The 14,902-nt window shown below is 41.4% G+C and overlaps 1 protein-coding gene across 1 annotated transcript in view; it reads left to right on the top strand.

Annotated features, from left to right (window-relative positions):
• The window catches only part of LOC126272947 (lachesin-like), a 384,023-nt gene that overhangs the window by 82,349 nt on the left and 286,772 nt on the right, over window positions 1–14,902 (top strand). The window lies entirely within an intron of this gene.

Below are 14,902 nucleotides of genomic sequence, written 5' to 3'. Positions count from 1 at the left end.
CGCCTCGCTAACATATTCCGGCTGCCGGGGTGGTGGTACAGTCCCCGCGACCACCTCACTCAATAGTGGTACTAGCTTTTCTCTACCGTCTGCAGGACGTTCCCGCGGAAGTTGAAATGGACGTCGACGTGTACAGTTCATCCGCAGATGTTCAGTTGAATGGCAGATCGAACAGGTAGGGGGTTGTCCAATAAGTTACCTGTGCACGACAGCCGCCAATGGCAACATACGAATGTATATGCTTTTTCAAGTCTACACGTACACTTCGCACCCCGCTGTTAACTTGGTAGCGATAGGCACTCGACCATTTTTCATTTGTAACTGACAAAACAGCGCCGTACAGTGACAGAGAACGTGCAATCAGATCATTAGGGCACTCAGGTGGCACATTAAATACCCTGACGGTTCTTACTCCGTATTCCGAAGGCACGATTTGGACATTACTAATACTGCCATCATTATGACGGAATGGTCTCACACCAACATGCTCCTCAACGAATTTCTCATAAGTGTCACTCGAAATAAATTTGATAAATAACGAGTACTGCACAAAGTCCAACTAGAACGTGTCGACTATATCTTCAGGCAATTTCAAATCTTCAAGGATCCACTCGTGCATTTCAAACGCCGTCGGTCGCAAGGCAGCGCGATCAAAAATACACTGAACGCTGTTCGCTCTGTTAATTGTCGACATCTTACTTACAACAGTTATACAGAAAGAAACGTTAAGAGCGCTCGCACACGCTGCTCAGCTCTCCACCTCAGCACTGCTCGCGACGTAAACACTGGCCCGCGTTACCGCCCGTCACCGCGCGGTGCACTGGCCGAGTGCCGGAACACGACTGTCAAACCACGGGTATCCAATTTGTTCAGAACCTGTAAACCAGTTAGCTGGTGCAGAACCGTATTATGTGGCGTACCCGTGGTGCTGTAAAGTTCATACGTATAGGCAACTGCAAGTGCTGTGTGTTTATGCAGCGATATGCCTGAATTAGATGCAAAAAAAGTGAATGGAGCACTTTTTTATGAACTGTATCGTAAGTAACCACTTTCAGGAATTTGGAACAATTGGTGGCACTAGTGAACAGATGAAGATGCACGAGACAGTAAATTCGTGAAAGACAAATGTATGAAAAATGTAATATAATATTTAAAAGAGGTAAGACAGATTAAGGTATCCTTCGTGGACATTGACAAGATATCAGCATCTGTTGTGACCACACGAATCTGCTTTCATCCGGCCATAAGTGTGTTGTGTTGTTCTGGTCTTCAGTCCCGAGACTGGTTTGATGCAGCTCTCCATGCGACTAAATTCTGTGCAAGCTTCTTCATCTCCCAGTACCTACTGCAACCTACATCCTTCTGAATCTGTTTAGTGTATTCATCTCTTGGTCTCCCTCTACGATTTTTACCCTCCACGCTGCCCTCGAATACTAAATTGGTGATCCCTTGATGCCTCAGAACATGTCCTACCGACCGTTCCCTTCTTCTGGTCAAGTTGTGCCACAAAAATCTCTTCTCCCTTATCTTATTCAATACTTCCTCATTAGTTATGTGATCTACCCATCTAATCTTCAGCATTCTTCTGTAGCACAACATTTCGAAAGCTTCTATCCTCTTCTTGTCCAAACTATTTGTCGTCCATGTTTCACTTCCATACATGGCTACACTCCATACAAATACTTTCAGAAATGACTTCTTGACACTTAAATCTATACTCGATGTTAACAAATTTCTGTTCTTCAGAAACGCCTTCCCTGCCATTGCCAGTCTACATTATATATATATATATATATATATATATATATATATATATATATATATATATATATATATATATATATATATATGGGTTCTTTGATTTCTCCGAGAGAAGACTCACCAAACTAGAACACATGAAATACAAATTGACTTTATTACATAAATGAGTAACACATTTATTTAACTTTGTCACAGTTCTTTTGCCACAGTATTTCTTGATAATTTACAACTACCATTGACTATGAATGCATCACTTGATGCACTAAGTAACAGATTGTTCTCGTGAGATACAATGTCTGACATTTACAATAGCACAATTTCATCTGAAGCTTTAACAACTCGTTGGTCCTACGCTATGATGTTGACTCTTTCAGACTATGTCATAACCGGGACTGAGCTCTTGCATGGTCGACACTACACACACCTCCTTCTGGAGCTCCACTCACTCGTTTTTGCTGATTGGAGCCGCCCCCCACCCCCTCCCCAATGTCTGTGGTATCGATTGTCATTGCTAGCTTTGGTGTTGCACCGCGATCTGCGGGGAATGTCACAGCATCCTCACCGGTCATCATATCTCAGAACAATGTTACAAGCTTATGAAACATGAACTTATGAGAGAGAGAGAGAGAGGAAGTTCATAAGTCTCTTGAATCCATAGATGGTTGTATTAGAAACAGACACTAACCAGCAGGGGTTCTGATGAGATGGAAAAACTGATCAAAGGAATAATGTTTTACGCAGAAAGTTAGAATGCAAAATGCAACAGAAAGGGAACATACCTCTGAATAGACTTAAAGCACCCGTTAATTCCGACAATGTAAACCCAATTCGAATACACGTGGCTTGCTGCGATCTCCGGAAACGTGGCAGTTGTCGCCTGAATGTATCAACTTCTAAATCACAAGACAAGCGTGGAAACTACGTCCTCTTCGCACGAGAAGTTTCAGCAAAGTGAATCGGAATTAAAACAGTGTGCTTTGTCTGGCTGCGCTAAGCTCTCAAGCGGAATATACCTTCAATAGCTCTTATTTGCCAGTACCGGTCAAAGCTTACACATTCTAAGTTATAAAAATTTCTCATTTTGTGACAAAAGAAGCGATATGTTTTACTTTCTAAAAACTTTGTAAAGCCAAAATCACATAAATATTTCTTTACTTAAAACAACCGGTTTCGACGGACTTTGCTGTCATCTTTAGCTCTTAAAAATTCTTTTTATTATGAAATGTGTTCATTTTAAGTTGAACCTGACGCCAAGCTGTCATGTGATAAAGAACAGCACATTATAAAAAGATCGTCATAACTAAAATGTTTTTAAAAATATTACACAGGGTGTTCATTTTAAATGAAAACATTGAAATATCTCGAAAACTACACTTCGGACCAAAAACAGTTATAATTTCAGTTACTTTGTCTCGGATGTCTAACGACACGACACTCGAGCCGCCACCCGGTGCGTGGGTGGCGGAGGGCAACTTTGAAATCTTCAATGGGAATCCCCGTTTTTTATTGCAGATTACGATGCTACGGCAAAATCTACATACGTTTTGTCTGAAGAATTTTCTTCGTTTCGCCACGGATGGCGCTGTAATGGGAGGAATAGAAGTGGGTACAAAATGGTAATTTACAACGTGCTGTTCATGCTAGACATTGAAAAATGAACCTTAGACGGCGTTTGAGGAGTTGTACCTTATACTTCGTAATGTGTTTTTGTGACGTAACGATCATCTGTGAATGTGCTGTTTTTTTATCCATATGACAGCTTGGCGTAAGGTCCAAGTTAAAATGAACACTTTATATAATAAAAAGATTTTTAAGACCTGAAGATGACAGCAAAGTCTCTCGAAACCGGTTGTTTTAAATAAAGAAATATTTTTGCGATATTGACTAAAGAAAGTTTTTACTTTCTAAGTTATACCTCACAATTCCTTACGAAGATACATCGCGATAGAAGATGGAGTCGGTTAGCGTCGGATCGTCTCTAAGCTGAAAAGTGTTTTCATCTTTACTTGTTATGTGACATTGATGGTGCAGTGTTCAACAGATTGCAGGTTAAGCATAGAGTTTCTCGCCACACATTACTCACAATGATTTGATAAGATTAAAACTACCAAGAGCATTATTTACTACACCAATTAGAAAAATGGTTCAAATGGCTCTGACCACTATGTGACTTAACATCTGAGGTCATCAGTCCCCTAGAACTACTTAAATCTAACTAAGGACATCACACACATCCATGCCCCAGATGCTCCAGGCAGGATTCGAACCTGCGACCGTCGCTGTCGCGCGGTTCCAGATTCCGCCACACCGGCCGGCTACATGAATTAGCGTCAAGATTATTTCAGTAACTTTCACAATGTGAAACTATGTAATTTTTCTTTCTAATGATGTGAATTTATAGCACAAGGTGGATGGGAGGACACGGTGGGTAAGATATCACCCCCCTTAACTCTTCTGGAAGTATCGAGAAGAGGAGAGGAATGAAAATCCGTTTGGCTTTTCACTAGCAATTCTGTAGGGCGCTTATGACGCGCTTTTAATTTATAGTCTTTGAAGACTTGGTAGAATCTGTCCTTTCTCTCATAGCTGTAGTAACTGGACACTGAGGTGCAAAGAAGGCTTCTGTTTTCTGCAATTTCCGTTGTCTATAACTTCGGGCCTACCTTCACGTCTAATGCGCGTAAATGTCCCCATATTCCATGTAATACTAGTTAAATTCTTAGCAACGGACCTTACACTTCTATTGAAGAGGTACGGGTATCAGATTTCCGTTAAATATATTCTTGACCGTTGCCTTCGTTGTGAATGTCAGATTGCTTTCGAGAAGGATGGAAGGAACATTACGGTTTGTTGTCCATTCAACAGCAATACCGTTAGAGACGAAACCCAAGCTCGGACTTGGGGAAGGGTCTCGGCAGTGCTCTTGCAAAGAAGTCATCCGGACATTTAGTTTCAGTTATCCAGGGAAATCACGGACACTGAACTCAGGAAGGTCGGACGGGATATGAACCGCCGTTCTTCTGGAAATGAACAAAGTACCTTACCACTGAGCACCTACATCTGATCGCTTGCAAGATGTCTTCTGTAATGGATGCTAATTTGCCAATGAATGACAACAAACATCTTTCCTTGACCGCACCTGGGGGAATTACATGAGATTTTCTTCCTCCAGGATATGTTGTCACTACGCCTATGGCGATACCCTTTGTTTAGAGCAATGTTTTGATAGTAAATACGAGAAAATAGATTCTAGGCATAGGGATTGATAACAAATGGCGTATTGTATGCCACAGGAAAGTGGGTGGATACATTACGAAATTAATGGCTCTTGTCCCTCAAATACAAGATGCATCAGAAAAGTTCAGTGAATGGTCTCACAAAATAAAGGAATCAGTAGTGAACAGACAAAGTACCTTATTGGCCTTCAAAGAAACCACCAATAGTTACAACACATTTCTGACTTCTGTATGGTTCCTTTGAAAGGGCACAAGCGATTTTCTTCCCTTTGCTTGACAGAAACCGAGCTTGTGCTCCATCTCTAATGGCCTCGACGTCGACGAGACGTTACACCCAATCTTCCTTCCTTCCTTTTCCTTTTTTTATGGCATCGGCTGTAAAATTGCTGCAAATTATCATCAAACGCTTCTTAAGCAGTCGCTCTAATCACCGTGGTCGCACCATGTTGCGTATCTGCATCATTACAGAAGATGTGACTCGGTGCTACGAATGCCACTCGGAGACCGAGCGACAGTTGGAATGGTTCAAATGGCTCTGAGCACTATGGGGCTTAAAATCTGAGGTCATCAGTCCCCTAGAACTTAGAACTACTTCAACCTAACTAACGTAAGGACATCACACACATCCATGCCCGAGGCAGGATTCGAACCGCCGACCGTAGCGGTCGCGCGGTTCCAGACTGTAGCGCCTAGAACCGCTAGGTCACAGCGGCCGGGCCGAGCGACAGACAGCGGCATGATGTTCACCGTCTTCCACATATTCATCGGGTATAAATTCATGACGGATCAAAACCTTGCTGTGGAAGATGACGATTAAAATCGGCTTAATCCTAATTTTTGAATGCCGACTCGTTTTTGGACGACGATGAACGCCGTGCCGCTGACTGTTGCTTGGTCTCGGGGTCGTACAGGTAGCATCAGTTCTCGTGACTTGCAGCTAATGATGCGGATATCGAACAACGCGCGACCACGGAGCTTCGAGCGGTTCCACAAGGCTCGTTTGCTGACAGTTTTCAGCAGATGTACAATCAATGTCAGAAACGTGTTGTAGCTAAGGTTGATTACTTTGACGACCACTAAAGATATTTTGTTCGTAACTGTTCTGCGATCGTTCACCGATTTTTTCAGACGCACCTTGGATTACATTTGCATAAACCTGCGTGTCATTTCGCTGAATAAAATGGAATGTTTGAAACTGCTTATAGCCCATTTACGTAGACAATATATAACGGTAACCTTTTCGAAACTATCATCAGAGCCCGAACATTAAATTATTGAGGACGTTTGAAACAGTGTATTAGTAATGAATCAGAGATGTAGTTCCAGCGGTGCTATTTCTTTTGTGACTGGAATGATATTGATAAACCAAGCCCAGACACTGGACGTGTGTTGGGAATCGAAATCGAAATGTAAAAACAAGTGTCAGTGCGCCGACTATTGTAACTGTTTATATCGACTTCCTGGGCAGGACGTAAAACTCTAATGTGCCTCATTGGTAGTAATAATAATAATAATAATAATAATAATAATAATAATAATTATTAATTATTATAATTGTTGTTGTTTTCTCCTGTCTTGACGTTTCTGCAGTTTGAATGTTTTTCAACAGAGGCATTTCCCTTTTATTTACCAAGCATCCTCAGTGGTTATTCTCTAAATATAATCTACATAATAGGCCTACGTCTTTACATGTTGCTGTCCATAGATAAAATACGGTTTTTATGTATAAAAATGGTGTGAATTAACTTACAGCATTAATTCCACTTTCTTAAATGGTCAGTAATCACCAGAAATAAAGAAAAAAGAACAAACAGAGACATTATGCCGAGTGAAGAAGAGGCGAAGTCGCAGTAATATTTCTATAAAGGCAAATTTTGTTAAGCTGTACAAAAAGTAAGTGCACAAAATGGAAAGGTAAGTGTGCAACCAAATATTTTCGTCTTCGACCTCCGCTAACAATAAGGGAAAGATATAAATAAAAACTGCAATCTACTACAAATAGCCAAATGTAGAAACATATGACGTATACCATATATACAGAATGAACATTGATGAAGATCTGTAGACATAATCGTAATGCTTCTGATGAAAAACATTATAAACTGCAGTAACCTTAAGACAGGAGACTATAAAAATAATAGAAGCTAAGATGTTACAACTGCTGCGGAGGTCCGAGGCCTCCATCGGGCATGTATGTGTGTGTTGTCCTTAGCGTTAAGTTAGTTTAAGTAGTGTAAGTCTAGGAACCGATGACCTCAGCAGTTTGGTCCCTTAGGAGTTCACACACATTTGAACATTTTGAACTTCTGCGGACGATGGCCACGGTAGTGGCTCGAGACAGGAGCATCGCCACCGAGGACGTCCTGAAAGCGCTGACCGATAAAGGCAAGACATGTCGCACACATGCCGTCACGTCAGCTGCCGCTGACGTGAGACTATAAACTGCTTACGCTTCAGCGGACACGTCAGCGCTGTTACAACCTTGCTGAGTGGAAAAAATAACTATTTTTGGAAAAGTCGCACATCTTCTCCAAACATGAAGGTGTAAGACGCTGTGATGATCACCGCAATCTGACAAACTGCGTTGTTGAAGTCATAGAGGACAGAAGTGAAATGAATTTTTTTTTGTTTCAATGGATACAACAATAGCGTGGAAATACTTATGGAGTGAGAGTAATACACTGTGCATGTCGCTAATATCAAACTGAGACCGTTACGTGGCCTTGTACAACTCTGTTTATATTTTTACACTTGTATTCGACACTAATAACCACGATAAATATCTGTTTCTGTTACAAATGCAACTGAAACACGCCAGAAGACAAAAAGTTACTTTTCATAACTATCACCAAGGGCTAACTATGGTTATCATACGAGTAACAGGAAAGTATCGAGACACAATGTACGAAAAAGTTAGCACTGTAGAGCTTTCTTATGTGCCTGCGTGGCCATATACAGGATGCGTCAGTGTAATGCACACACGTCAGTTTAATGTAACGTGCACACACTATGAGTTGTAATAGAACATTTATTTTCCTTCTTCAATATTGCATTTCTGGAAACTGAAATATTTAAGTTCAATTTGAAAAGCTAACGTATTTTCCTTCCGATTGATGGTGAAAAGGGTAACCTTTCTGCATCAATGCATTTATGAGTGCAAGTCACCATTGATTCTGTGCATCGCACCAAAGCGTCCAATGGGATTTCTGCATACACCGCTTGAATCTCGTTCTACACTATGTCCAGGTCACGTGGTTTACGTTTGTCCACCTTATCTTTTACTGTGCCCCATAAGAAGAAATCGAGCAGCGTTGCATCTGGAGAGCGTGGAGGAAACTCGATTTGACCACTGCATCCTAGCCACTGGCCTGGCAAATTTTGTTGCAGATCATAGTTCCTATGATACCGTATAATGCACGAATGGCAAGGAGTATGGAATCAACAAGCATTGTTAAGTACTTTTCTTCAGTAACATCACCTTCCAAGCAGAAAGGCCCAACGAGTCCTCTTTTAGACAAACCACACCACAGATTTACACAAGGCGTTTCAACTGCAGTGTGCGGATTATCTTCAGCCCAATACATACAAATTGACCCATTAAGTTCGAATTGGGCTTCATCCGACCAGATTATCCTATCCACAAATACTCGTTCACATTTCACTATCTCCTGAATCCATATACAAAATTCTAGCATTCGATCTGGCTCATCATCATTAAATGTTGCACCAGCTTTGTGCTGTACGCACGAAACATTCCTTTCTTCAGAATACGTAGCCCACTACTACTACCACTTACATTAATCTCACGTGTCCCTTACCTGGAAGATTTTTGAGGTCAAAGCTGAAACAGTTCCAAGACTGCAGGCGAGGATTCATCACATGATCAATCGTAATGTACATCGTCCACTGTTGCAATGACTTTGAATTTACCTCGCAAACATATTTGCGTGCGCTGTTGAAGTTACTTCCTTGCCACTAACCGGGTTGAGTAGCGAGAGCGGTCATTCTGCTGCCACCTGTTGAAAAAAATATAACATTACTCTTCCCCAGAAACTGAACCTTGTAGAACATGAGATACATTTTCTACGATAGTTCAAAGAGTGTACACTTTTTTGACTCACTCTGTATTTTCAAAGTCATTACTACGTAACCTCAGACACGTAGGAGTACGACGTCAGTTAGTATGTCTACTGTGTATCCATTTTGGACAACATTCACTTGCAGATGAAATTTATATATGACAGTTTCAGTGATATTTTTCGGATTATTAAGACATTCAAGCTGTTATGCTTACTATCAAATAGTTACTCTAGGAAACTATTACTAGTACTTGTCATGTTAAAAATGATTATTTACGATCAATCTTTGTTTCCATACCGATGAACAAACATTTCAAAAATGTCCCAAAAACAAAAACATAAAAATTTAGTACCTGTAATATTGCAAAAGAAATCGTTACCATTTTGCATATCACAGTTCCAAATTTGATATTTTTCGGGCTATAAAGCCATATCGCCATGCCGCAAAAGCCTAATTTGGTAAAACACAGCTTTGAGAATGTGGGAAATTAATTATGAAGCATAAAAATAGTGGTGACTGGCCCTTCTTTTACTACTGAAACTAACAAGAATAGTGCCCATTTCATTACGGATATCGACTGCAAATAAAGAGACCTAATAATCACGTATTTAATCTTCACCCTACTTTTGATCGGGAACTGATTATTCTAGCGTAGTAGTGACCACCAAAATCTGCACTGCACTTATGGGCAGACCTAATTTCGTACCACCGCCAGGTGACTTTCATTGTAATATATGTTGACGACAGATATCTGTTGTGCACATCCAAATGCTCAATCCATAGTTGTTACAACCTTGTGGATACAAAATGCGAGCTTGCGGCTTACTTACTGAGAGCTTCCGAACAACATTCGTTACATTGAAGATTTATTGGGATCTCAGACGACGTCCGTTAGCAATGCGATACACCTGCCGAATTGACGACAGTGGCGGGTGTGACTCACGAGATTGAATGGCTGGGCACGTGATTGACCTTCGTGCCCGAATCACAATGCCAAAAGTTGTGTGTCCGCTCTAACCAGTTCCCAAACGGATACTCAAGAAGAGATGCTGCTCTTTCTTTGGTAATGAGAGTGAAATAATTTTTTCGCCGCCGTGAAGTCGGTAACGTAATCATAAACTTGGCGCACTTACGCAAAAATTTATCTATAGCGTCTTACATCAACAGATGTCAGCATTGTATACGTTTAGAAAATGGCCGACATTGATATGCGTGTAAGACGGCGTTGTGTGGTTACATTCAATGCAGGAGATCAAACTCCCATTCGCATTGATTAAGGGCTGAGGAAAGATAATGGAGATGCTACGGTGTACTTGAGCACTGTTAGGCTATGGGTTCGTCGCTACACCGAAGCTGAAGGGCAAACACTTTCGGCTGATGCAACGCAGAACAGAGCGACTGGACAGTGGCTGCAGTCTTCCCTTAACATCCAGGGAATCAACCAAATCATATGTAACGACCGCAGGTAACAAGGGGTGAAATGTATCACTAGTTATCGATCGGTAAAGGGAATGTGATGGCCTATATTGAAAAGCTGGGATACTCCAACATTAGGGGCATCACTTTGAGATGGAGAGGACTTGAAATATTCAGTGCGCCAGTGGCTAAGTAATCAGAACCATACTTTTTACCATACAGGTAAAGAAGAAATTGTGAAAATAAGGTGATTATATTTAGAGGTGACAATTAAATTGTGACTCTTGTAACTCTCATCCTGTGTATATGGCATTTACTGATCTTCACACAAAGGCCCACGGTGTGAACCTAAATATTGGATATGTACTCGTACAATGCGAACAACTTCCCAAAATAGTGGGATTCTTTCTTCTATAAATTTCTAGCCTTTCCTCTGCGGCTTTGCCCACCTCTGGATTCGACACATGTATACAACACATTTCCTCCTCCCCCTCTCTCTATTCACCACTTCGTCCCTCTGTGTGTCCATCCTCCCATTTCCATCTATTTCCTCCTATCCCTCACTTGTCCATTTTCTCCACCTCGTCTCACTGACAATATCTTCCTCCCCCCTCCACCCCCCTATCCCCGGCACTGACCAACACCTCGTCTCACCATGCCCCTAGCCATGGTCATCGACAAGTGCAGCCCCTGCAGTACAGTTCAATAAAGCAAACCAATACTACTTCCACTATACGCTTCCATGGAGGGCATGCTACACATCAGGGGCCCGAAAACCATTTATATGACCCTGACAAACTGGATGCCATGCAAAGTAAATCGATGAAGTGGGCCGATACTACTCCTAGACATGTCTATCAAGCGGAGCAGCCTACATATCTGTGTCTGGGAAACCGTTTCTATCCCCTGAGCCCGCATCTCGTGGTCGTGCGGTAGCGTTCTCGCTTCCCACGCTCGGGTTCCCAGGTTCGATTCCCAGCGAGATCAGGGATTTTCTCTGCCTCGTGATGGCTGGGTGTTGTGTGATGTCCTCAGGTTAGTTAGGTTTAAGTAGTTCTAAGTTCTAGGGGACTGATGACCATATATGTTAAGTCCCATAGTGCTCAGAGCCTATCCGCTGACATCTGGGAAGCCCTGGACAGCAGGTTGAATTGCCAGACTGATACTATTCCTACATAACATGCCCGTTGGGCAAGGCACCCTATACACCAGGGATTAAAAATCTTTTTTCGCTCATCTCTGGTCCTATTGCAGCTAGGAGGTTATAAACTCCACAGTGCTGATATTCCTGAGGCCTATTGTTTCTGTGGAAAATTTGGTTGAGATCAATACAGGGGTTTGAGGATTCCCAGGCATGCACACATACACTCTGCTTTATGTATACAACATCCAAGAAATTAAGGAAAAACCTAACAAAAACTATTATTACTGTAGAATGTTTATGTCATCATGCTAGGCTATACCCAATATAGGGAAATACTCAACTGGGGAGGAGTGTATTACCAGAGGAAAGACTTAAACCAATGTTTTATCGTCCTTTAACTCTTTCAGTACATGTCCAGTTATGTGACAGGCCAGTGAGACTGTCCCCCCATTACGAACCAGTGAATACTAGCCATCACTATGACACGAAATAAACTTTTTAAGCTGTTGCAACGTGTTCTATCCTAGGAGACCTCTGATGTAACTTCACACTTTTTAGTGTACATATGATTAAAATGTTTTAAATGAAAATGAGTAAATTCGCCATTGAACTCAGTGCTTCTTCAATAAAGCTGTTGATTATAAAAGTACCACAAAAAAAGGAACTGCCCAGAAGAGTATTGCACTTCTCTGGCGATCAAGTAAAAAAGTACATGTTTTGTAGCTGTCAACCAACCCCTCTTCATATGATTATGGCGAATGATGCGAGAGACGCACCCTGTGGAAGAGTCATTAAGTATGAGTCGCAAATCAGCGATGGAGGGAGCGACGATGAATGACGTAAAGCTGCGCGCAAAGTTCTGATGAAAGAAACATTTGGGATAGACTGTCGAGCTTGCGAGGAAGACACGAGTATTACAAATAAAATAATGAACCAAGTACAGTTGTGATTTGCAACATGATAATTAAAGTATTGCAATTTGTACTACTTCCGTCTATTAAAAATTGGCACTGAAATAAGAATTTACAAGTTAAAACGTCTGTGCGTTTCTTCTTTAATTTTATAGTCATCCACAAAGGTCGCCATGAAATGAGCGACGCCATCAGTTAGTGCTATCCACCATATTGCACATAAAACAGAATACATTATGGACATGCTCTGGAAATCATCTCTTAACACATCTTTAACTCGAAAGACTACGGGATTCAGTGTTCAGGTATAGATACTGCACGTCACAGATTCTCTCACTGTGAAATTGTTACGGGGGTAAAAAAGTAGAAAAGAATATTTACAGGGCTTAAATATCAACATAATGTTCTTACACCACAGAGTAAACGTTCAATAGTGATGCAGTTCATTAACTATACATGAACTGCAGTAATAGTTAAACATCACAGAACTGCGGTCGTAGCTTGTGTATTTGCTTCGTTACTTTACTTGTCCTGTAATATTCGTATCTTTCTTGCACCCTCGACATTCAGTGGGAAATTGTAATTTTATCAGTATGTACTTTGTATACACACTGGCGTCGTCCGTCGTCGCTCCCTTCACTATGAGACGAAACACTGTTTTTAATAAGTTCAGTATTACAAACCTACAGTTAAGATTTCAGTCTCCTGTACCGACTAAAGAAATATATAAAGGTATCATTACTTAAAATACCGAACGTGGTGATGAAGTGATTAACACAGTGGGCTTGCATTCGGGAGGAGGACGGTTCAGAGCCCCGTCGGGCCATCCAAACTTAGGTTTCCCGTGATTTCCCTAAGTCACTACAGGAAGATACCGACACCGTCCGTTTCAACGGGTAAAACAGCCGATTTCCTTCCCTAATCCGATACTGTGCTCCGTCTCCAACGACCTCGGTGTCGAAGTGATGTTAAACTCCAATATTCCTTCCTTTTACTAAAATTAGTAATTGCGGCAACATTTCTGTTAATATTTCTTTCGTGTATAGATTTCCGCTTGATAATCAAATTAAATCATGAAATTGTACCCACAATAGATCGTACTGACATATTTATTTCATTTTGTTTCATATACCAGCAATAATGCAAAAAACAGTGAATCACTCATTCACCACTTAATATGGGTAAGCATCTTTGTCTCTGTTGAGCACTTCTGGATGTTCCTTTTCACAACGGAGATTAACTTGTGCACACCTATTTTACGCAAAATTAGTACTGTATTTTACGTTAAAAGCAATAATGTACAATAATTTATAAGTTAGAACGTAGGAATGAATAGAAATACAAACTTCAAACTTAGTCCAAAGAAAGACGGGGAATATGTCCTCAGTTTCGTCGCTCGCAGTCTCGGTGTCGTGCGTCCGTTCGCTGATGCATCATTTACCACTACACCGTAGCTCGCTCGCACGGGCGATGCCGTACCCCATGAGGCCACGTCGCGTGGCTACCCCCGTTGCTGAATAGAGCACTCTTCTACTGTGATACTGAGTGCATTCTGCGTCCTACACTACGTTGTTGAAGGCATTAAAGTTGGGTTACATGTTAGAAATGATGTACCTGGTTTAGCATCACACGTGTAAAAAGCTGCTCTATGACATCAGTTTACTTTGTTAGAACGAAAGGAACTATTTCTTGTCAAATTAGTGAAGCTGAAATGCATTGAAATAAATGTATCTTCCAGATGTCTTCCTAAACCGCTGGACAGATTTCAATAAAACTTGGCACATACTTCACTTACTTTCTGGGAAGTATCGCTGTAGGGGGTAAGAACCACCTACCTATCGCCGGCAGCGGTGGCCGAGCGGTTCTAGGGGCTTCAGTCCGGAACTGCACGACTGCTACGGTCGCAGGTTCGAATCCTGCCTCGGGCATGGATGTGTGTGATGTCCTTAAGTTAGTTAGGAGCAGATAGTTCTAAGTCTAGCGGACTGATGAGCTCAGATGTTAAGTCACATAGTGCTCAGAGCCATTTGAACCAGCCACCTACGTAACAAAGTGATTGGGATGGGAGTGAAAAAGCGGTGAAGTGCACAACACGCTCGTTTCCATACGTTATTCACTCACTACTTGAGAACGAGAGAACTTACTGACTTGCAACAAACTTTACATATAATTTCAAACCTTTATGAAACTTTTTCTCACTGCCAACCCCTACAAAATGACGAAAGGAATTATCCCTTACTACATTTACGTGCAGTAGAACTTCAGCGTCATGCGTAATGTTTTAGTTTACTACTTATTTACTGCTAATTCAATTCCCAATACATTTTGTAAACATTATCCACATGTACACTGAA

The sequence above is a fragment of the Schistocerca gregaria genome, chromosome 5, assembly GCF_023897955.1.
Source record: "Schistocerca gregaria isolate iqSchGreg1 chromosome 5, iqSchGreg1.2, whole genome shotgun sequence".
Taxonomy (NCBI): domain Eukaryota; kingdom Metazoa; phylum Arthropoda; class Insecta; order Orthoptera; family Acrididae; genus Schistocerca; species Schistocerca gregaria.
The sequence above is the reverse complement of the archived record's forward strand: the minus strand, read 5'-3'. Positions and strand labels throughout refer to the sequence as shown.